General features: G+C 40.2%; 2 protein-coding genes across 5 annotated transcripts in view; one reads left to right on the forward strand and one right to left on the reverse strand.

Annotated features, from left to right (window-relative positions):
* The window catches only part of TOMM6 (translocase of outer mitochondrial membrane 6), an 84,120-nt gene extending 75,658 nt beyond the window's left edge, over positions 1–8,462 (forward strand). Inside the window, exon 3 of the mRNA XM_034962088.3 lies at positions 8,291–8,462. The gene's annotated coding sequence lies outside the window, so the exon portion shown is untranslated. The remainder of the gene's footprint in view (positions 1–8,290) is intronic.
* Positions 1–23,891, reverse strand: part of USP49 (ubiquitin specific peptidase 49) — a 106,787-nt gene that overhangs the window by 72,650 nt on the left and 10,246 nt on the right. For all 4 annotated transcript variants that reach the window (XM_055113594.2, XM_014345361.4, XM_008958805.5 and 1 more), the window contains exon 3: positions 7,536–7,609. The gene's annotated coding sequence lies outside the window, so the exon portion shown is untranslated. The remainder of the gene's footprint in view (positions 1–7,535; positions 7,610–23,891) is intronic.

Here is a 23,891-nt window from a genome sequence, read left to right on the forward strand (position 1 = left end):
CCTCTCAAACTGCTGGGATTTCCTGAGCCACCACACCTGGCCATAAACCTCAACAGAATTTGATGGGATTTTTAAATTAGAGAAAAGACCAAATGTCTAACACAATTCTTAGTATTTTGCATGCACTTGATAACATATGTTAAACCCTGGACTTCCAGTAAAACAAAGCAGAATGAATATATTTACCTCTTTTCCCTCTTAAAATCACAACAAAGGGGTTTTAAAAAGGGCATAAATTCATAAGGACAGAAAAAATAGGGCTGGGTGCAGTGGTTCATGCCTGTAATCCCAGCACTTTGGGAGGCTGAGGCGGGCGGATCACCTGAGGTCAGGAGTTCGAGACCGGCCTGGTCAACATGGTGAAACCCTGTCTCTACTAAAAATACAAAAATTAGCTGGGTGTGGTGGCACATGCCTGTAATTCCAGCTACTCAGGAGGCTGAGGCATGAGAATCACTTGAACCTGGGAGGCGGAGGTTGCCGTGAGCCGAGATTGCGCCACTACACTCCAGCCTCGGCGACAGAGTGAGACTCCGTCTCAAAACAAAACAAAACAAAAAATCTCCTTTCACACCTTCAATGAAGGGAAGGCCAAAATGCCACCCAATTAAAAAAAAAATTCTATTAAAGTATATTTTAAAATTAAAATAATCTTTGGAAAAAAATTTGGGTCATTCACGTTTTAAATGTCAGTTTCTTTTTCCATTAATATTCTAATGGCATTCCAGTTGTCAGTATTTAGAAACGGCTGAAGTTAGTGAGTGATAAGACAGACATCTAGCCAGTGAGCAAAGAGTCTGACAGCCATATTAGTTAACCTTCAAGTCAGTATTAAGTGACTCAATCTAATGAGCCAAGTCATATCTTTTTGTATAAAAGTCTATTAAATAAATTACAGGGTTTGGGGAACAACTCACCAGGCAAAGAAAATCTCACGGATTTAAGAATATTTTTCTTCAAATAATAAAAAACAATTAGAATAAATTTAACATCCTTTGGTATCTCATTTTCTTTTTTTATTTTTATTATTTATTTATTTATTTTTGAGATGGAGTCTTGCTCTGTCGCCCAGGCTGGAGTGCAGTGGTGCAGTCTCGGCTTGTTGCAACCTTTGCCTCCTGGGTTCAGGCAATTCTCCTGCCTCAGTCTCCCGAGTAGCTAGGATTACAGGCACCCGCCATCATGCCCGGCTAATTTTTGTATTTTTTGTAGAGACGGGGTTTCACCATGTTGGCCAGGCTGGTCTTGAATTCCTGACCTCAGGTGATCCACCCAACTTGGCCTCCCAAAGTGCAGGGATTACAGGCATGAGCCACAGCGCCCAGCCCTCATTTTCTTTATTTCTTGACAAAACTAGCACTAACTTTGAAAGCAAAACAAGGTAAAATCAACCAAAAGAACAGTGGGATAGGCCTATCTTTATTGTTACGCTGGGGTTCCACGTAAAATTTGAAAAATCCTAAACCATGTGGTGCCTTTGTTATGTTTTTATTCATTTTTATTTTTGGAGAGCGGGTCATAGTATATTGCCCAGGCTGGTCTCAAACTCCTGGACTCAAGCAATCCTCTGGCTTCTGCCTCCCTAAATACTGGGATTATAGGCATGAGCCACCATGCTCAGCTTGTTTTTTTGTTTTAAGAGACAGGGTCTTGCTCTGTTGCCCAGGCTTGAGTGCAGTGATGTGATTATAGCTCACTGTAACCTCGAACTCCTGAGCTCAAGCCATCCTCCTGCCTCAGCTTCCTGAGTAGCTAGGACTATAGGTGCATGCCACCATGCCTGGCCTTTTTTTTTTTTTTTTTTTTCCCAGAGACTGGGTCTAACTATGTTGCCCAGGCTGGTCTAGAACTCCTGACCTCAAGCAATCCTCCCACCTCAGCCTTCCAAAGCACGGTGCCTTTTTTTTTTTTTTTTTTTTAGACAGAGTCTCCCTCTGTCGCCAGGATGGAGTGCAGTGGCGCGATCTCGGCTCACTGCAACCTCTGCCTCCCGAGTTCAAGCGATTCTCCTCCCTCAGCCTCCCAAGTAGCTGGGACTACAGGCGACCACCACCACATCCCACTAATTTTTGTATTTTTAGTAGAGACAGGGTTTCACCGTGTTAGCCAGGATGGTCTCAACCTTCTGACATCGTGATCCGCCCACCTCGGCCTCCCAAAGTGCTGGTATACAGGCGTTAGCCACTGCACCCGGCCCTGCATGGTGCCTTTTTTAATAATCGAAATTGGCAAAATGTCAAGCCACTCTATCCTCAGCACTCAGCCACTGAGACACACCAGTGCTATCAACTCTGAGATTCGCCTAAAGAGGCAGCTGTGTCTAAGGCAAAGAACTCAAAGGCTAAAATGGAAGCTGTTAATAGCACATAAGCTCCATGATGGTAGAGTTTTTTTTGTTTTTATAGAACAGGGCTAGAACACAGTGGGTGTTCAGTTAATAATGTAAAACAAAAGGCTGAAAGAACATGAAAGGGCCTGTCCAAAGTTGGGAGCAACTCATACAAACAACATTCTGAGTTTGGGGGAGAGACATCATGACTTTCAACCCACACTGGGATCATTACAATGTTCTGAGATAGAAAGAAACCACAGTGCTCATCACAGCAAATCTAATGAGAAGAGTGGCCTTATTTTACATTTTTGTTAATCTTTTAAAGTCTGGATTAAGGAAAACAGCTGTATTCTCATATCTGCTTCTGCGTTCAGTCAACTGCACATTATGTAGCCTCTGGAAGACTTCATTGCACACTCGTAAGAGAACGAGGGTAGAAATTCTAGAATTGTTATGAAAATTGTTTTAACTTCATCAGCCCCTGAAAGGATCTCGAGGGGCCCCAGACCACCCTTTAAGACATTGTTTTAAAAGATATGTGCAATAAGGGCCATAACTTTGATCAATATTCAGAAGAGATTCTCAAACAAGGGAAAGGGGTAAAAAAAGATGGAAAGAAAAAGAGAAAAACATCACTGACTACCTGCAACCACACTTATAGGAGGGCCAAGACATTTTATTAGTGTACTTGTTGTTACTTTAACTGTCGCTTACTCTGTACTTTACCATATTTTAACAAGAAGTGAATTGCTTTTTGAAGAAAAGAAAAGCCAGACCCCAGAACAAAAACCACATACTACAATTCCTCCTAGTTCCTATATAAATGTCAATTGTTAATGCACATTTACTCTTTAGGCCATCACATTCTAATTACACGACCTGTAAGTCACCTTTCTCCTGGCTTTTCTTCTCCTCTACAACTTTCTGCTGACTGTCACTCAAATATTATTTAACAGGATGAAAGAGCAATTTCCAATTATCAATCAGTTCCAAACTGCTGCACAGTTCAATCTTTCTGTCTGCAAGTTTCTATGAATAGCAGCTAAATAGCAATCTACAAATCAACTCTAATCCCTTCTAAACATATGTTCTTCTGGCCGGGTGCGGTGGCTCAAGCCTGTAATCCCAGCACTCTGGGAGGCTGAGGCAGGTGGATCACGAGGTCAGGAGATTGAGACCATCCTGGCTAATATGGTGAAGCCCCGTCTCTACTAAAAATACAAAAAAAAAAAAAAAAAAAAAAAGATAGACGTGGTGGCGAGCGCCTGTAGTCCTAGCTACTCAGGAGGCAGAGGCAGGAGGATGGCATGAACCCAGGAGGCGGAGCTTGCAGTGAGCCAAGATCACGCCACTGCACTCCAGCCTGGGCGACAGAGCAAGACTCCATCTCAAAAAACAAACAAACAAAAACCAAACAAACACACAAACAAAATGTGTTGTTCGTTAGCTAGTTAGGTGATTTCTATCTACTATAAATGATTCATAATGAAGCAAAACAGCAATATTCATTTAAGCATGGTCAAGAAAAATAATTATTTATGAATAATCATCTCATATCATTTTTCCCATACTTAAGATGCATGATTTCAAATTTTCCTTCACACAGGCAAACAAAATCAAATAGTTACAGTGACTTTTTCAGGAGATATTTGGTTTTTATGTCTTATATAAATTCTCACTACCCTAGTAAACCTTTTAAGAGTTATTAACTAGGCCAACACTCCCCTGGTCAATAGCATAGGCCTAGGTTTAAATCCTGAAGCTGCCACTTGCAATGTGACTTTGGGCAAATTACTTAATCTGCACCTCACTTTTCTCAGCTTTAAGGTGAAGACAATAACAGTATCTACCTCATAAGTGACAGGATTAAATGAGATAATGAATAAATGAGTAAAGCACTTAAAACACTGCCTGACACACAATACATACTAGTAAATGTTAACTTCTGTATTTATTTATTTATTTATTTATTTAATTTATTTTTGAGATGGAGTCTCGCTCTGTTGCCAGGCTAGAGTGCAATGGTGCGATCTTGGCTCACTGCAACCTCCGCCTCCCGGGTTCAAGTGATTCTCCTGCTTCAGCCGCCTCAGTAGCTGGGATTACAGGCACACACCACCACACCCATCTAATTTTTGTATTTTTAGTAGAGATGGGGGTTTCACTATGTTGGTCAGGTTGGTCTCGAACTCCTGACCTTGTGATCAGCCCACCTTGGCCTCCCAAAGTGCTGGGAGTACAGGCGTGAGCCACCGCGCCCAGCCAACTTCTGTTTTTTATATTTTAGCCTTCTAAAATAGCCTCACTATCTATAGTCACAGAAGATAGAATAGTCCGTAATAATCTAATCTAATCCAGAGCAATTCAAGAGGGAAATACTAAAAAGAGATTACTGTTTCTCTTTTGTTGTTGTTGTTTTCAGACAGAGTCTTGCTCTGTCGCCCAGGCTGGAGTACAGTGGCGTGATCTCAGCTCACTGCAACCTCTGCCTCCCGGTTTCAAGCAATTCTCCCGTTTCAGCCTCCCGAATAGCTGGGATTACAGGCATGCGCCACCACGTCCGGCTAATTTTTGTATTTTTAGTAGAGATGGGGTTTCACCATATTGATCAGGCTGGTCTTGAACTCCTGACCTCAGGTGATCCACCTGCCTTAGCCTCCCAAAGTGCTGGGATTACAGGCGTTTAAGCCACCGCATCTGGCCTGTTTCTGTTCTTAGTCTTTTTTTTTTTTTTTAATTTTAACACTGAGATAACAGGAAACAATAAAAATAGATTACTGTTTCTAAGTGCTCTTCCTTCTTAAAATAGTTAATTGTCTACACCACCTAAGAAAGTGCTGACAAGCCATACAAACAGTATCAGAGATAATCTTCAAAACTGCTATGACTCTAGCCCAGGTACAGTGGTACCTATAGTCCCAGCTACTCAGGAGGCTCAGACAGGTGGATCACTTGAGTCTAGGAGTTAAAGGCCAGCTGGGTAGCACGGCAAGACTCTGTCTCTTTAAATAAAAAATAAAATAATTACTATGATCCTGTGTGCAAAAAGGAAAAAAAAATACTTCAAGCTGGGTGCAGTGGTTTATGCCTGTAATCCCAACACTTTGGGAGGCCGAGGTGGGTGGATCACTTGAGGCCAGGAGTTCAAGAGAGCCTGGACAACATAGCAAGATCCCATCTCTACTAAAAATACAAAAATTAGCTGAGCATGGTGGCACACGCCTGTAATCCCAGCTAGTCGGGAGGTTGAGGCATGAGAATTGCTTAAACCTGGGAGGTGGAAGTTGCAGTGAACCAAGACTGCACCACTGCACACCAATCTGGGCAACAGAGGAAGATTATCTCAAAAAAAAAAAAATAGAAAAGAAAAAAAACTCAAGAAGGCATGTCCTTCAAAATAGATTGACAGAAACACAAAACAGCATTTGACATAGCTATCTAGAAACAAAAGAATTGTGTATCCTGCTTTACAAGATACTTTTACAGGCAAGATGAACCTATGTTAGGCTGAAGATAGTTGTTTATTCATATATAACTATAAACATCATATACACCCTAAGATATACAGTAAAAGGTAAAGATATAGAACTTTATCCTCACACATAGTCTAGCAGCATACTCAGAGATGAAGTCAAAAGAAAACTTCTCATGAAAAAAACTAAAAAGCTTTTGCCACCATGGTTAACCTTATCTGAGATGGTTTAACTCTTGGAATGTATCAGAGAAAAATTTATGTGTGGATGGCTGGCACATAAAAAGGCTAACTGGGATACATATGAGAATTATAGTTAACATTTACTAAACACTTACTTCATTCCAGACATTATTTCAAGTTTTTTATATGGATTAACTAATCAATTGCTAAGAGATAGCATTTTATTGTCCTCACCTTATATCCAAGGAATTGAGGCACAGAGATAACATGTCCAAATGTCAAGTTAATAGTGACTGGTTAAAAACGGTCTGGCTCCAAATCCATGTTTTTAACCACTAGGCAAAGAAGGTTGCACAAATACATGCCATATACTTATAGACTCTGGGAGGAGGGTAAGATTCAGGTAGAGGATTGTAGTTATCTGTTATTTTTAAATTATTGACATGAATGTATAAACTTGCATAATTAAAAAAACTTTTATATCTCATCAACTTAAAGTCAAACCTTTTACTGAGCTTTCTGTAGAATTCTATTTTTTAAGAAGGTCTTGCTCTGTTGCCCAGGCTGGAGTGCAGTGGAATGATTATAGCTCACTACAGCCTCAATCCCCTGGGCTCAAGCAATCCTGTCACCTTAGCCTCCCGAGTAGCTAGCCACCACACCTGGCTAATTTTTTTTTTTTTTTTTTTTTGGTAGAGATGAGGTCTTGCTATATTGCCCAGGCTGGCTAGAATTCCTGGTCTCAGCCAGGCACAGTGGCTCACGCCTGTAATCCCAGCACTTTGGGAGGCATATCCCAGCACAAGGTGGGCAGATCACTTGAGGTCAGGAGTTTGAGAGCAGCCTGGCCAACATAATGAAACCCCGTTTCTACAAAAATACAAAAATTAGCCAGGTGTCGTGGCGGGTGCCTGTAGTTCCAGCTAGTTGGGAGGCTGAGGCAAGAGAATTGCTTGCATCCGGGAGGCAGAGGTTGCAGTGAGCCACGATCACACCACTGCACTCCAGCCTGGGCAACAGAGCAAGACTCCATCTCAAAACTAAATAAATAAATAAAAGAATTCCGGGCCTCAAGCCATCCTCCCACCTCAACCTCCCAAAGCAGAATTCTATTTGATTACCACCAGACACACATCTGCACTTGCTCAAATGAACGGGATCCTCGTGGTGGGACAAACATCATAGCAACTGACATATTTGGAGAAAAAGAAGGGGTAGATAATTACTCTTGACAGGTCATGACAGATATGATCTCTATCTTACCACCAAGTTTCAAGACCTACCCTAGACTTGTTTCAGTATGGTTGCTGGTCTTTAGGTCCCATTTTAACTTCAAATATGGCTGTGTCCCCTCTTAGCTTAAGTTAATTCGTGGTACTAAAAAATTCACGAGGTTAAGATGAAAGCAAGCGGTGAAAGTTCAGAATGGAGTTAGACAAACAGTAACTGATCAATTACCCTCATAGTATGCCAACCTCAGCCACACATAATACTATTATTATAAATAGCTTTCATTAATAATGTTTTATTACAGTTTTTATTTCTTACCCATTAAACAAGTTTTTTCCATCTTCTTCCATATTATTCCACAGTCATTGGTTAGGTTTCCTCTTCTCTATTACCTACAAGTGGGAAACAATCTGTAAGATTGGGCTAATACATGGCAATAAAGAAGCAATTTCATGAATTGTAATTACAAATTCAAAAAAGGACCAGTAAATTACAATGCATTAAACTCCCTACAAGTCCTTAAAACTGATGTAAGAGTAAAAAAAAAACTGTGATCTTTCTTTTCAGCTAAGAGTAACCAAAGAGTCAGTCACTTATGGGTAGACTGATCTACAAATGGAAGTATTAAAGGTTTACTTCCTGAAAAAAAGCACTTCTGCATTTGTTTTAGGTCTTAAAAATTACACATTATATTTGCATACAATCTGAAACTCAGGAAAAAACACACAAATTCATGGTAACAAAAATACTCGAATATCAAAAGCTAAAATTATTTTTGCGTAAGCAAAATATATAACAAGATGGCATGAGGTGGTGACTCTTTTGTGCTAAGTGGGTTTATGACCTATATGTAAGCGGCATGCTTCTTTAAAAGCGGTATATATTCTGTACACAAGGACAATATATTAGCCAAAGACATCTAGAGTTTATGATTTTGACAAATTATATGTATAAGCATGTTTAAGGTTTCTGACACTTTATCAGGAAGTAGGACTCAGTATTAAGCTTGAGATCAGCAAGCTGGGCCACCACTGTAAGAGGAAAGAAAATTCTCTATTGTGTCATCCTAACAGCTAACACAGAGTTCCTCTTCGAAGAAACTTTAAGAAAATATGTTCCCGGCCGGGCGTCCGCCGCCCCATCTGGGAAGTGAGGAGCCCCTCTGCCTGGCCGCCGCCCCGTCTGGGAAGTGAGGAGTGCCTCTGCGCGACTGCTGTGCAACCATCCAAGTGTGAAGTGACAGCCTTGTGTGTTATCTTTCTGTCCTCCCCAAGTTTGCATTTTCGACATTAAAGTTTACTTTTTAATTAAAAGTTTTAAATTGGAGTACATATATATAAAAAAAAGAAAGAAAGAAGAAAATATGTTCCCGGCCAGGCACGGTGGCTCACATCTGTAATCCCAGCACTTTGGGAGGCCGAGACGGGCGGATCATGAGGTCAGGAGATCGAGACAATCCAGGCTAACATGGTGAAACCCCATCTCTACTAAAAATACAAAAAAAAAAAAAAAAAAAAAAAAATAGCAGGGTGTGGTGGCAGGCGCCTGTAGTCCCAGCTACTCAGGAGGCTGAGGCAGGAGAATGGCGTGAACCCGGGAGACGGAGCTTGCAGTGAGCCGAGATCGCGCCACTGCACTTCAGCCTGGGCGACAGAGAGAGACTCCACCTCAAAAAAAAAAAAAAAGAAAATATGTTCCCATAATGTGGGCTCCCATCACTCATGTCCAGTCCCCTTGGAGTAGGTGGTTTGCTGCAGAATGTCTGGCTGTCAAGATCCTAGAACGGTTGTCAAGAAAGGGAAATTGCTCTGCATTAGACAGGGAGGAATTTGGTTTTATATCGCTGAAAGGAATGGGGAGAAGAATGAGGAGGAGAGGGAAAGAAAAAGAAGAAAAGAATTAGTATAATGGAGCAGAGCTGGGATTAGGTGGGGGTGAAGCTCTTGGGTCAAGGGAGGTCAGAAAACATTTTAAGAACAGGAATGTTTTAGTAGGGAAGTTGTTTGCATTAATGCAAAGGCTCACTCCACCTCTATTTTGCCCCTTTCTTCAGGTAGGTACACAAAATCTGCAAATGCCCTGTGTGAATAGGGCCTTTCTGAAAATCAGAGGGAGCCAAGTTTCACATGTGGGTGCACTATGGTGCAAATCAGTGGCACGAGGCCAGAAAGTAGGTCCCAGGAGGCAGAAGAGGTTACAAGATCATGAAACCTAGCAAAAACACAAATATTTTTAGGGAGAGCTTACAACTTCTAGTTCTAGGTTCGGGGATCTGAGGCAACCGTATCCATGAAAAGCTAAGCTGACACTTTATGGACAGGGGTTTCACATCCACAAAATGTCCCCCAAATGACCCTACTTCCAATATAAGAACACCAAAAAATTTAAAGTTAACTTAATTACATTTAAATCCAAGTTATTCTAATTAATTTGGGATGCTCCCCAAAAGCTGACTATAATAATCAGTTCTACACTAAGCAGCACCTAGGACACGTATGTAACCATATGGAGTTTAGGCTTAAAGCCCTAGGAAAGTTATATTAATAAATGTGAAGGGTAACAACTTCAATAATTACGATGGTGATCTTGAAAACTGGGAAATTATAATAAATCAGCTCAATGCTGAAAACTATTAATAAGATTCTATACATTCAAATATTTTCTATCCAGGTCCCACTTATATCATTTACACTACTGCAATATACTTTTAAATGGGTGGGAAGTGAAATTACAGATATATAAAACAAATCACTACAGTAGGAACTAACTAAAAATGTGGAAGACGTCCCTTTAAATGGTCATTAGAAAGGCAGTTCCCAAAGTCAGGAGGCCATATTCCAAGCTTACCTGTTACTGAAACATGCTAAACTCTCAGGGGCTGTCTGGCTCATGCAAGAAAAGAGCACATGATGTGGAGTAACAGAGACCAGTCATCATCATGGTGTCCATTTATTACAAGACCTTCCTTAACTTCTCCGAGCCTGTTTTCTAATCTACTTCACAGCACTGGTGTAGGGATTAAACGAGAACGCAAGTAAAACACCAGTGCACTGCCTGGCACATAGCTGATGATCAACAAAGGTTTAATTTCCTTCCTTTATCTACCTTTAGTTTAGAGCAATTTTCAGGGCTTGAAAAGGAGAAAATCCATTCTTGAAACCTTACCCAATTTACTCTTATTCTGCCAAACAATAACAATGATGATGATGATGGTGATTGATTATGCTGATAGCCAGCAACACTGATAACAGTGTTTAATGTGTGCCAGAAACGCAGTTAAATGCTGTTACATATATTAACAAATTCAATCCTCACAACAGCTGTGAGGTAGATATTTTTTATTCCAATTTGACAGATGAGGAAACTGTGACACACCTAAGTTCCACAGCTAGTTAAGTGGCAAGGCAAGGATTCAAACCCAGGTTTCTGCTCTTCGGAAATATACCAGGCTGGGAGCAGTAGCTTACGTCTGTAATCCCAGCACTTTGGGAGGCCAAGACAGGAGGATTACTTGAGCCCAGGAGTTTGAGACCAGCCTAGGCAACAAAGGGAGACCCTACCTCTACAAAAAATAATTTGCTGTGTGTTTTGGCACAAATCTGTAGTCCCAGCTACTTGGGAAGCTAAGACAGGAAGATCACTTGAGGCCACGAGGTCAAGGCTGCAGTGAGCTGTGCGTGATTGCACCACTGCACTCCAGCCTGAGTGACAGAGTGACACCTTGTCTAAAAAAAGAAAGAGAGAGAGAGAGAAAGAAAGAGAGAGAGAGAAAGAAAGACAAACACCAAAAACTAACTTCTGGGTGATGTCACAGCAGCAATGCCCATTCTTTGATAGCTCCCTAATATTAATGTAGTAAGGTAGGGAATGTTCAGATGACTTACAAAGTAGAATAGATCTGTTATCTTAAAAATACATATAAATATACTATCTATATATATTTTAAGATGTAGTTACATATTTTAAAATATATTTTATATCTCAAAATATTTTAATGTATATTTTATATGTTTTAAAGTTTAAAAAGTGGACCAAGAGAATATTAATACATTTAAGCCAGTAAATAACTTAACCAAGATTATATCTTTTTCAGCAAGCTCAATAAGGTGGCACATTCCAAACTACAAACATTTATTAACTTATGCTGTATCTCATCTGTAAGTGCCTTGCCCTGTAAGCTCCTGGAGGAGAGAAATAGCATCTTTGTCTTACTTATTGTGATAGTAAATAATATCTTTTATGTCTGAAAAAGTACCTCGTCCTTAGTAGGTGCTTCAATAAATACTGACCAAAGAATGGAGAGGCTGGATATGCAACACAGACAAAACTTTCTAGTCTGCCTATTATTTCCCTTTACATTCTAAGGCACTAGCACACTATCCTTATTTTCCACTACCCATCCACTCCATTATTTTACTATCAGCAAGGCCTTGATGGACTTAAGTGTTTTCCTTGACCCAGTCACATTTTTGGCCTATCCAAATCCATTTCATTTTTTTTTAATTTTTGAGACAGAGTCTCAGACAGCCTGTCGCCCAGGCTGGAGTGCAGTGGTGCCATCTTGGCTCACTGCAACCTCCGCCTCCCGGGTTCAAGTGATTCTCCTGCCTCAGCCTCCTGAGTAGCTGGGATTACAGGCACGCACCACCACACCCGGCTAATTTTTGTATTTTTAGTAGAGATGGGGTTTCACCATGTTGGTCAGGCTGGTCTCGAACTCCTGACCTTGTGATCCACCTGCCTCGGCCTCCCAAAGTGCTGGGATTACAGGTGTGAGCCACCATGCTCAGCCCTAAATCTATTTCAATCTATAAGCTCACATAGCAAAATGTCTTACGACAAAAAGTCTCAAATATACAATTAGAAGATTCATGAATGAAAGCAAAACATATTGTTATGTCACTTTATGTTTTTTCAAAGTGTTTCCACGCACATCCCCTCAGTGCCTCAAGATAGCTGTGAAAGCAGGCAAGGCAGTCATAATAATCTAGGAAGCTGCATCTAATCCTGTTTTGGAGTGGAAACATATCTTCATTGTCACTGCCAATGAATCAATGGCTCAAAACCTGAGTTAGATACTTTCTCTGCATTTTGGTACAAAGTCTATAAGAATGACATATTTTTAAGTCAATGTCATAAATGACTTTTTAAATCATAAATGATCAGCCATCTAATTAAACTTTTTTTTTTTTTTTAAATTAAGACAGAGCTTCACTCTGTTGCCCAGGCTAGAGTGCAGTGGCACAATCTCGGCTCACTGCAACCTGCGCCTCCTGGGTTCAAGTGATTCTGCCTCAGCCTTCCAAGTAGCTGGGACTACAGGTGCGTGCCACCACACCTGATTAATTTTTGTATTTTTAGTAAAGAGGGGGTTTCACCATGTTGGCCAGGATGGTCTCAAACTCCTAACCTCGTGATCCGCCAGCCTCGGCCTCCCAAAGTGTTGAGATTACAGGCGTGAGCCACCGCAACCGGCCGTAATCGAAGTTAAAACAGCCCAAATGCCTTGGAAGATACAAGGCAGAGGAAATTCACACAACTAAATAAAGAAAAAATTTACATGCATTTACAGCTAAATAAAGAAAACTTTAAAGTTTTAAGGAGACCACAATCAGCAATTACAATTAAATCTCCCTTGGCTGCTAAATTAGGAAGCCCAGCATAGGATAGCGGGAAGAGAACTAAATAAACTAGGTATCAGGAAGCCTGGGTTTCAGTCCACACTCTGCCACTGATTAATTATGTTATCTCCAGTCCCACTCAAATTTAAAATTCTAAAATTTTGTACATATCGCCCAGAGTAAATAAGAAACATATAACATTTCACATTTCAGTGCACCACATAGAAAGCATGAACAAAAGGCTCAAGGTCTGCTGACTTTACTAACATTCAAAAGTATTAGTTTGCCATGGGTTTTGTCCATTTATGACTCTCAATAATGGTTTAAGTTTAAATTCAAGGCCTCTGCACAGAAAACTGCAAAACAGAGATTTTTGAATTATTGTGAAATACAAAGGGTAGCAGGATTGCATTTACACATTTTGACTACGATTCAGAATAATCTAGGTGGTAAAAATGCTGTTCATTTGCCACATTAATTGACTTCTTAGAAGTTATTTATTAAAATGCTTCCTCACCATTAAACAGAAATGCAGTCCACAAAGCTGTATTTACAGTATACATGGAATGGCAATCTAGACTGTGAGCAGACTGGGAGAAAGGGTTATTTATCATCCATTATTGTGTCCTGTTGACACAGCATAGTACATGGTACAAAGAACATATTAATATATACTGCTGGTCTAATGAATCACTCATATGGGATCCCATTTTTTTTTTTTTTTTTTTGAGACAGTCTCGCTCTGTTGCCCAGGCTAGAGGGTAGTGGCATGATCTTAGCTCACTGCAACCTCTGCCTCCCAGGTAAGCAATTCTCATGCCTCAGCCTCCCAAGTAACTGGGATTACAGGTTTGCACCACCACATCCAGGTAATTTTTGTATTTTTAGTAGAAATGGGGTTTCACCATGTTGTCCAGGCTGGTCTTGAACTCCTGGCCTCAAGTGATCTGCCCACCTTGGCCTACAAAAGTGCTGGGATTATAGGCGTGGGCCACCACCACGCTGGGCTGAGGACCCCATTTTTTACATTTATCTTAAATTTTACTTCCTAGGCAATATGCTGCCTAACATTTATAAAATTCTTTTTTTAGAGACAGAGTCTCACTATGTTGCCCAGGCTGGCCTTGAACTCCAGGCTCCAGGGCTCAAGCGACCCTCCCACCTCAGCCTCCCAAGTAGCTGGGATGCTCATTTGTAAAGGATGTAACATCAGCTCTACTTTCTTCCAAAAGAGCTGCAAAGATCAAATAAGAAAATGTGTGTAAGTGCATTATAAACTGGCAAGAGCTGTATATATGTTAGGTATTCTTTCTTTGCTACCAAAGAAAGCAAAGACTTTAGGTCATTATTCTAGCAAAAAGAAACACTGATATTCAAACATCCCAGGTGTTCTGGGGCAGGCTGGGATAAAAGAGCTTCATCATTCAGGTAGAATTCAAGAATCCTAAAATGTGTTGGGTATCTGGGTCTTTATAATTTTAACTGACAGCTTAATAAGAACTAAAGGACATACGATCTTAGCCAGATTGGGAATTCCTTCTCACCAAAAAATGTGACCTGAGAGCAAAGGAATGTGCTTGCATTCTCCTCAGTCATCCAAGATAAATGCAAATAAAAACAATACCAAATCCCATTTAGTTTGTAGAGCAGCAGCAGCAGCCACAAAAATCACCTTCTATATAGCATATACCAGAGTTGCTACTTCATCACTCTGCTTAAATCTAATCCTGCTTCTTATATGTCCCACATGTAATAAATACTAATTGGTAAAGTTCAGTCTGCCAGCATACATTAAAATCATTAATTGTCATTATCAAGCACTTCTTATAAATACTATATAGCAATTTTGTCAGCAAAGCAATAATTTTAATGAGAAAACATTTATGAATATTTATTATACTTCCTCCTAGATACCATATTGTGTGAGGTGTTTTCATGTACACTTGCTCAGTTAATTCTCACAATGAGGTGGGTGTCAGCAGGATTTTACAGCATGAAGCACAGAGGGCCCAATTTCATTAGGAAATGACCCAGGATCACAAAGCAAGGAAGCAGCAACACATAGGCCCAAGATAATTGCTTTGAATTGCTGCAATTCTAGTAACCGTAAATCGGTGGCAAGGAACATAAAATTTATTTAAGTAGGTTTTTTGCCTGTGGTAAAACTTAGTTGGAAGTTAGCCTTGTTTGAGAAGTTACTCAACTATGAATCTGCACTCATTCTACAAAAATGCTTTCTAACTTTAAACATAGGTCAGAGAGGTATGGTGGCTTATGCCTATAATCCCAGCACTTTCAGAGGCCAGAGTGGGAGGACTGCTTGAGGCCAGCAGTTTGAGACCAGCCTGGCCAACATAACGAGACTCTGCCTCTATGTTTTGTTTGTTTTTGAAACAGGGTCTTCCTCTGTCGCCCAGGCTGGAGTGCAGTGGCGCAATCACGGCTCACTGCAGCCTCAAACTCCAGAGTGCAAGCTATCTTTTCACCTCAGCCTCCCAAGTAGCTGGGACCACAGGTGCATGCCACCACACCTGGTTAATTTTTTTTTTTTTTTAGTTTTATGTAGAGACGGAGGGTCTCTCTATATTAAGGGGAAGCCCAAATCAAACTGAATTGTGCTAAGACAAACCAGAAAAACTCAAAGTGCCTCTGAAAGTGGGGATAGCAGACAAAGCTAAAAAAAGGAGAATGGAGTAAAAGTTCTACCCCTAGATTGCTGCCCTGTCTCCAAGCAGCTGCTGGGCAGAGGATGGGAGGTTTGTTCTCTGGAAAGATTACTAGAGAGACTCTGGACTAGGCACAACTAGGGGCAGGCCCACCAGTCTAAAAAAGATGGTGATTAAGAGAAAGTTGATATCGTGAAAGGTGAAACATCCCTAGCCATTTTCCCCACTCAGCTTCCCAAATGATACAGCCAGGTTTGTAAGCCCTAAGCAGATAACAGGAACATTCTTTCTGGGGATGAACCTGGTCAAGAGAAAAGCACAAATACTGACTGCTAGAGGTGTCCTCTCCAAGAATAAACCACCAGTTAACTTTCAGAAGCTGACACTTGGGCAAATCCAGCTTTCAGTTTTTTTGTGGCTCACTCCTGAATATGAGTAAAACAGCCAAAGCTATACTTTTAAGGAAATTCCCTAAATGAAAGATCAAAATAAATGAAATGAACAAGTAATGTATTTTAAGGAAACACAGATTTTACAGAAAGCTGAGGAAAGAACATGTTCAGAGAAGAGCTAGTCCATCTGAAACAAAAATAGATAACTATTAAAAAGCAACATTCACAGAAAAAAAACTTAAAAATTAAAAATATGACAGCATAAATATAAAACTAATTAGAAAGGTCTTAAGATGAAGTTCAAGACACCCCCCAGAAAGTAGAATAAAGAGACAAAAAGATGGGAAATAGGAAAGGAAAATTAAAGGACTCATCAGTCTAGAAATTCCAACACAAGTATTGAGAGTTTGAGAGGAAGAACAGAGAAAACTAGGGGCAAGGCGGAAAAGGAAGAGATTGGTTAGAATTTAAAAATTCAAGAAAATTTCCCAGAACTGAAAAGTGTTACCAAATTGAAAAGGCCCTCCAAGCGTCCAGCATAACAGACAAAACAAGGCCTAGAATGAGGCTAATTATATTAAAATTTCAGAACATTTCCAGGGAGGAAAAAAATAACCAAGAATCAGAACATCATCAGACTTCTCGTCAGCAGCAACAGAAGCTAGAAGCCAATAGAGTGATGCCTGATAAACTCAGAGAAAATATTCTCTTATCTAGAATTCTATACCCAGGTAAACTATAAATCAAGTATAAAAGAAAATAAAGATATTTTCATATATGCAGATTCCCAAACAAATTTACATCTCATGCACCTTTTTCTCAGGAGCTTCTGGGGGACATGCTCCACACAAATTAAAATATAAACAATAAAGGAGAAAGATATCAAGTCCAGGAAAACAGGGGGTTCTCCGTAAGAAGGCAAAGGAAATACCCAGGATATGAGGGGAAGTAGATCCCAGGATAGAAGCTGGGCAGGTCTAGAAAAGAACCTACACAGATTTTTATTTATTTTATTTATTTTTTATTCTTTTATTTTGAGATGGAGCCTCGCTCTGTTGCCCAGGCTGGAGTGCAGTGGTGTGGTCTTGGCTCATTGCAACCTCTGTCTTCCGGATTCCACCAATTCTCCTGCCTCAGCCTCCCGAGTAGCTGGGATTACAGGCATATGCCACCACACCTGGATAATTTTTTGTATTTTTAGTAGAGATGGGGTTTCACCATGTTGGCCAGGCTGATTTCAAACTCCTGACCTCGTGATCCACCCACCTTGGCCTCCCAAAGTGCTGAGATTACAGGCATGAGCCACCCTGCCCGGCCCCTACGCAGATTTTTGTAAGCATAAGCCTACTGTTCAGAAATATGGCATTAAATACCAAAAAAAAAAAAAAAAAAAAAAGCCCAGCTAGAAGAATAGAAAACAGAGGTCCTTAGAGAGGCAAAATGTTGGGAAGGGGAAAGGCAGGTAATATTCTTTTTATGCTATATATAGTCTTAACATAAATAAAAACTAAATTCAAAAAGATTCTTGGGAAGGTTAAAATAAATGTTTTAAAATCACATCTAAAAATATGATTTTTCCAATCAAGATTTCTAAGGGGAAAAAGAAACTAAAGGAAAAAAAAGTCTAAGTTTCAAGGCAAAACAAAATCAAAGTATTTGGAAAACTCAAATAGTAGGCGTGGCTTTGTTTGAAAAACATTAAGGGCAGGAAATAATGTTTTTGCTCATAGATATTCAAAAGTCATAGTCATAAAACCAGCAAAGAGAAAAAGAAGAATGATTAACATATTATGATGTCATTGGAGAAGGTTCATTATACTTTATGCTTCTGCATAAAGTATAGTTTTCCTTCCTTTTCAAACTTTGAGAAAATACACTATTCTCTTACAAAACATAATACATACCCAATAGTTCCTCCAGTTAAATAATAATAAAATAAAATACTATGTTCATTCTTTCATACTCATGGATATACTGACTTAACTTTGTAAAAAGATGCCAAAGCTTGGTAAATTAATCTAAATCAAATTATAATCTCAATCTTAATCAAAATTATAACAGGACATTTTGGGGAGGGAGGAAACTAGATAAACTAAATCTAAATATTTAAAAAAAAGATCCACAGATAGTTATATCAATTTTGAAAAAAAAAGCAAACACAGGGAATCCATCCTGCCATATCTTAAGAAATACTAGAAAGGAACAGTAATAAACATGATATGGTACAGGATCTCATCAAGGGTGTGTCTGGAAATGCATGGGCCATCATGGATGTCACAATGACAGGGCAACACTACTGACATTGAGTGGACAGGCCCAGCAGTGCTAAACATACCTACTCTACTAACTGTGCCCCCTTTAAGAAACTTCGAGATAAATACACCAATGAGATAGAATAGAAAGGCGAGAAACTTGATTTACAATAAGGGTGTTACTACAAATCAACTGGAAAGTTCAGCTAGTTTAGTGGATGGTATTGGGAAATAAAAAAATAATAAGGCTGGATCCAACCTATACCACATCCAAAGATTGCTCCATATACATTAAAAACTTAAGGGGAAATGTAAAGCCATAAAGCTAAAAGAAATTTAGGGAGACAATCTGGATGATCTAAGTCCAAGAAGCAGTAATAAGGCAAATACAGTAGGCTAAAAAATGATGGATGTGACTACATCAAAATCAAGAATTTCCATTCGGTAAAGAACAACAAGGCAGCCACGCGCAGTGGCTCACGCCTGTAATCCCAGCACTTTGGGAGGCCGAGGCGGGCACATCATGAGGTCAGGAGATCAAAGCCATCCTGGCTAACACGGTGAAACCTCGTCTCTACTAAAAATACAAAAAATTAGCCAGGCATGGTGGCACGCGTCTGTAGTCCCAGCTACTCGGGAAGCTGACGCAGGAGAATTGCTTTAACCCAGGAGGCAGAGGTTGCAGTAAGCCGAGATCGCACCACTGTACTCCAGCCTGGGCAACAGAGCAAGATTCTGTCTCAAAAAAAAAAAAAACAAAAAACAAAAAACACCTAGGCAAAGTTAACAGATGACCCCAGAAGATGATATTTATATGGTCCAAAACCAACCAGGGATTTAAGAAATATTATATATATTAAGGAGTTCTATAAATCAACAAGAAAAATACAGGAAACAAAGGATATGAAGAGGCAAAGGAAAATGGCTAACTAGTATATGAAGAAATGATTAAACTCACTGGTAACTAGAAATAAAAATTAAACAGCCTAGCCAACATGGCAAAATCCTGCCTCTACTAAAAATACAAAAAAATTAGCTAGGTGTGGTGGCACACGCCTGTAATCCCAGCTACTCGGGAGGCTGAGGCAGGAGAATTGCTTGAACCCAGGAGATGGAGGTTGAAGTGAGCCAAGATTGTGCCACTGCACTCCAGCCTGGGAGACAGAGTGAGACTCTGTCTCAAAAAAAAAAAAAAAAAAAAAAAAAAGGCCAAGCACAGTGGCTCACGCTTGTAATCCCAGCACTTTGGGAGGCCGAGGCAGGTGGATCATTTGAGGTCAGGAGTTCGAAACCAGCCTGGCCAACATGGTGAAACCCCATCTCTACTAAAATTAGCCGGGTGTGGTGGTACATGCCTGTAATCCCAGCTACACGGGAGGCTGAGGCAGGAGAATAGCTGGAACCCAGGAGGCAGAGGTTGCAGTGAGCCAAGATCGTGCCACTGCATTCCAGCCTGAGCGACAGAGTGAGACTCCGTCTCAAAATAAATAAATAAATAAATAAAATAAAAATTAAAATGAGACATTACTAAAAGGCCAAAATTAGAAATGTGGATAATACCAAGTGTTGGGAGGGGTGGTTATAGGAACACAATGCTTATGGGTATAAGGTTATACAACCATTCAACAGCCTCATAGTACTTATGCTGCAATGCCACTCCTGGGTCTGTGCCCCTGAGAATTCTCAAACATGTCCACTCCTGGGTCTGTGTCCCTGAGAATTCTCAAACATGTCCATAATGGACATGTGCAAGACTGTTACTGGTATCATTGTTTATGGTAGCCTAGGTGCCCATCACTATGGGAATGGATGCACACCACAGAATACTATGCTGCAGCTCGAAGCAGTTAGCTAAATCTACACCCACATGAACAGATCTTTTTTTTTTTTTTTTTTAGATGGAGTCTCACCCTGTCACTCAGACTGGAGTGCAGTGGCGCAATCTTGGCTCATTGCAACCTCCACCTGCTGGGTTCAAGCAATTCTCCTGCCTCAGCCTCCCGAATAGCTGGGACCACAGGTGCGCACCACCACACCCAGCTAATTTTTTGTATTTTTGGTAGAGACAGGGTTTCACCATGCTGGCCAGGCTGGTTTCGAACTCCTGACCTCGTGATCTGCCCGCCTCGGCCTCCCAAAGTGCTGGGATTACAGGCGTGAGCCACCGCGCCCGGCCCATAACATAGATCTTAAAACATAGTGCTCACTGAAAAAAGTAAAAACCAGAGTAAGATCTACAGCATTTCTACAAGGAGAATTCTATAGCCAAATTCTACAACAGTGTGGTATAATGAGCAATTTTGTAATTAAAAATACATACACCAAAAGAATCAGTAAGTATTTTACAAAGATGCACATAGAATCAAGGACATATCAAACACATTAGAGAGTGTGCCTGTGAGGTGGGGAGGAAAATAGACATGGGAATGAGGGCTGAACAGAAGGCCTTTGTACACCAAAGCTATACTGTACCCAAATTATGGGAGTAGGAAGTCCAAATTCAGAATAATATTTTTCATTCATGCATACATTAATTTATTCCATAAAAACTTATTGAACACCTCTTAAGTGCCAAGAACTCTGCTTAAATAGAAACTTTTCTTATTTCTGCTGAAGGTATTTTTTTAAGTCAGATATGTTTTAATTGGAAGTGGAAGGGAAAAATAATTTACAGTAGCATATAATATATACTAAAAAATGAGAAACCATCCTTAAAATAAATGTTTTACAAAACTTTTTTCATCAAATGGAAATGTACCTTGAAGTTCTTTAAATGACAAAGTTAAATGAAAAATCAAAACACAAAAAGAACTCTGTAAGTCCTACATAAATTAGACAGCCACATCTCAATCCACAGATAAAACGTCTTAAAGTCTCATGGCTTTCAGTGGTGAAACAACTACTTTTTGGAGGATAAATTTTTTCTACTTTATTTGTTCTATGCAACGCCCTCCCTCTGCACCCAACAATACTTCAACTGCTCAGGAACACTTCTCACCAGATTTCTGTTTTCTAAAAGATTTCACAAGCACACTGCTGGCTGCCAACGTAGGTGTTGTAGTTAATATACTGATTATGCCATGCTGCTAACAAAAACTGATTAACGCATTCAGTGCAGAGTGACATGTCTATTCCATATTCCCTGGGCACAGAGAATAACATTTTCAAACAAACAAAAAAAATTACCCGTTCACCCCTTTTTAGATGTCTCCTAATGAAAGGCCACAAATTCCAAATGTTAACTAGTATACATGATAATACTGGTAAAGGAAAATAATAGCAACCTGTAGTAGGACAACAGCTGCCTATAAGGCTCTAAAATTGCAGTACTTCAGTATCTCAGATTTAGATTACTGAGTGTCAGCACACAATCATACCTCACTGTAACCCTGAACTCCTGGGCTCAAGCAATCCTCCCGCTCAAGTGGATCACTTGAGGTCAGGAGTTCGAGACCAGCCTGGCCAACATGTCGAAACCTTGTCTCTACTAAAAATAGAAAAATTAGCCAGACATGGTGGCACGCACCTGTAGTCCCAGCTACTCAGGAGGCTGAGGCAGAATGGCTTGAAGCCGGGAGGTGGATGCTGCAGTGAGCCGAGATCATGCTACTGCACTCCAGCCTGGGGGACAGAGTGAGACTCTGTCTCAGGAAAAAAAAAAAAAAAGAGAGAATCTCCCACCTTGGCCTCCCAATGTGCTGGGATAACAAGGTAAACTACACACTGGGCCCAATTTGGGATTTTCAGCATGGAGCAGACAATGAAGCCACTCACAGATGAGACTGACGTCTTCATTAAAGCACACTTACCTTTCACTTGAAATGCATTGTTATAAGCTCTTCAAGTTATGTCACACATTTCTAAAATATTTCTTTTAAGAGTATATTCAATTCCACGGTGATGTATTTGCTTTCTCATCTTTACTTATAAGACCCTTCTAATCAGTTGACCATATTTAACTTTTTTATATGCAATGTTTATTAACCTGACCTTTGACCTCTTTTAGATACAAGCATGCAATCAGTGTATAGCCGTAAGCATCCAATTGATATAGGTGGTTGTATTAGAACATAAAAAAGGAGAGTTAAAGATGTAAATGTTAGCAATGACCATCTATAGGGATATTCTTGGCATTCTGGTTTATAAAAACATAACATTAATATAGTCCCACATACTCTATGAATGCTTACATAAATGAGATGACCTCTGTTCATAAATGCTGATTCGCTGTCAAGGGCTAGATGTCTATGATCATAAAGCTATTAGCAATGATGGCCGAATTGAGCAATTCATACATTTTCTTACTTGATTTTCTTTGTTGCTACCTCCAATTTTTGTCAAGGAGAATCTAATTAGCTCTAACAGGGACTTTGACCTTATTGTCCTGATAGGTTAATATCCATAACTGCAAAAATAAGTACCATAAATTACCTGGCATTCTAGAAAGGTCTGGGCTCAAAACTGATATATCAAAGCCAGCCGTGGTGGCTCACGCCTGTAATCCCAACACTTTGGGAGGCCGAGGCGGGCAGATCACCTGAGGTCAGGAGTTTGAGACCAACCTGGCCAACATGGCGAAACCCCATCTCCACCTAACAATACAAAAAATTAGTCGGCGTGGTGGTGCATGCCTGTAGTCCTGGCTACTCTAGGGGCTGAGACAGGAGAATCACTTGAACCTGGGAGACAGAGGTTGCAGTGAGTCAAGATCGCACCACTGCACTCCAGCCTGGGCGACAGAGTGAGACTCTGTCTCAAAAAAAGTTGATAAATCAGTAAACCCCTATCTACTCTTCCTTTCATTTTCAACTACAATGTATATCTACAAAACAAATTGATCCTTAAAGACTTTATTTCAAAGTCAAAGTTCTTGCTATTTTAATGCACCCACATGGTCCATCCAAGTGAGCATATGACATATCCTACACATCTTCTTTCCCATGTCAGAGACTGAAAGAGAGAGCAGGAGGCAGGAAAGAGCAGGACACCAATGTGACAAAATGCTAAAGCCAAGCTATAAATTACCTTTTGGCCATTCTCTGCTGCATTTTGAAAAAGCTAACACAACAGTAGAGCCCATCCTTCCCTTGGATAGATACAAGCATCATACAAAAGTATCCTCCTAACTCACTAGCAACAGTGCTGCCCTCCCATCTTTCACACAATTTGCCCAGCAAAAGAAGCACTGCTGGGTTCTAAAGGCAATGACTGAAAGCTCTGTATTCTGATGATGGGAGGGAGCAGTGAAGACCAGCTTCCTGGGCTCTAAACTATGCCAGACTGCCGTGCTAATCCTCCCCAAATCCCACGACACAACGTTTCGGTGGGGGTGGGGAACAGGATAGAAAACAATCCAAAACTGAATCAAGAACAGTAGCTCTAGGTTACGGAGGTCATAACATTCCTATTTGAATGAGGGTAGGGAATAATGGAGTGGGGCAAAGACACAGACAAAAGCCTTTAAAACATATCTTTAAAAACACAAAAGAAAAATAAATTTTATCCCTGATCCTTCTGATGTGCTAACCAACATCTGCCCCCAATCATTTGCCAGCCCTGGCTGCATAGAAGGCACGGAGTAGCAGACATTTTCACACAGTAAAGCTGGAAGAGATGCTACTAGAGTGTAAATCACTAATTAGCTCAATAAAAGACAAAGAGAGAAAATACCTGTCACAGAATGCTGTTTACAACTTGACATATAATAAAAAACCCTGAAAATTTCAGGAGAATGCCTTACTTT

The sequence above is a fragment of the Pan paniscus genome, chromosome 5 (assembly GCF_029289425.2).
Source record: "Pan paniscus chromosome 5, NHGRI_mPanPan1-v2.0_pri, whole genome shotgun sequence".
In the NCBI taxonomy this organism is placed as follows: Eukaryota; Metazoa; Chordata; class Mammalia; order Primates; family Hominidae; genus Pan; species Pan paniscus.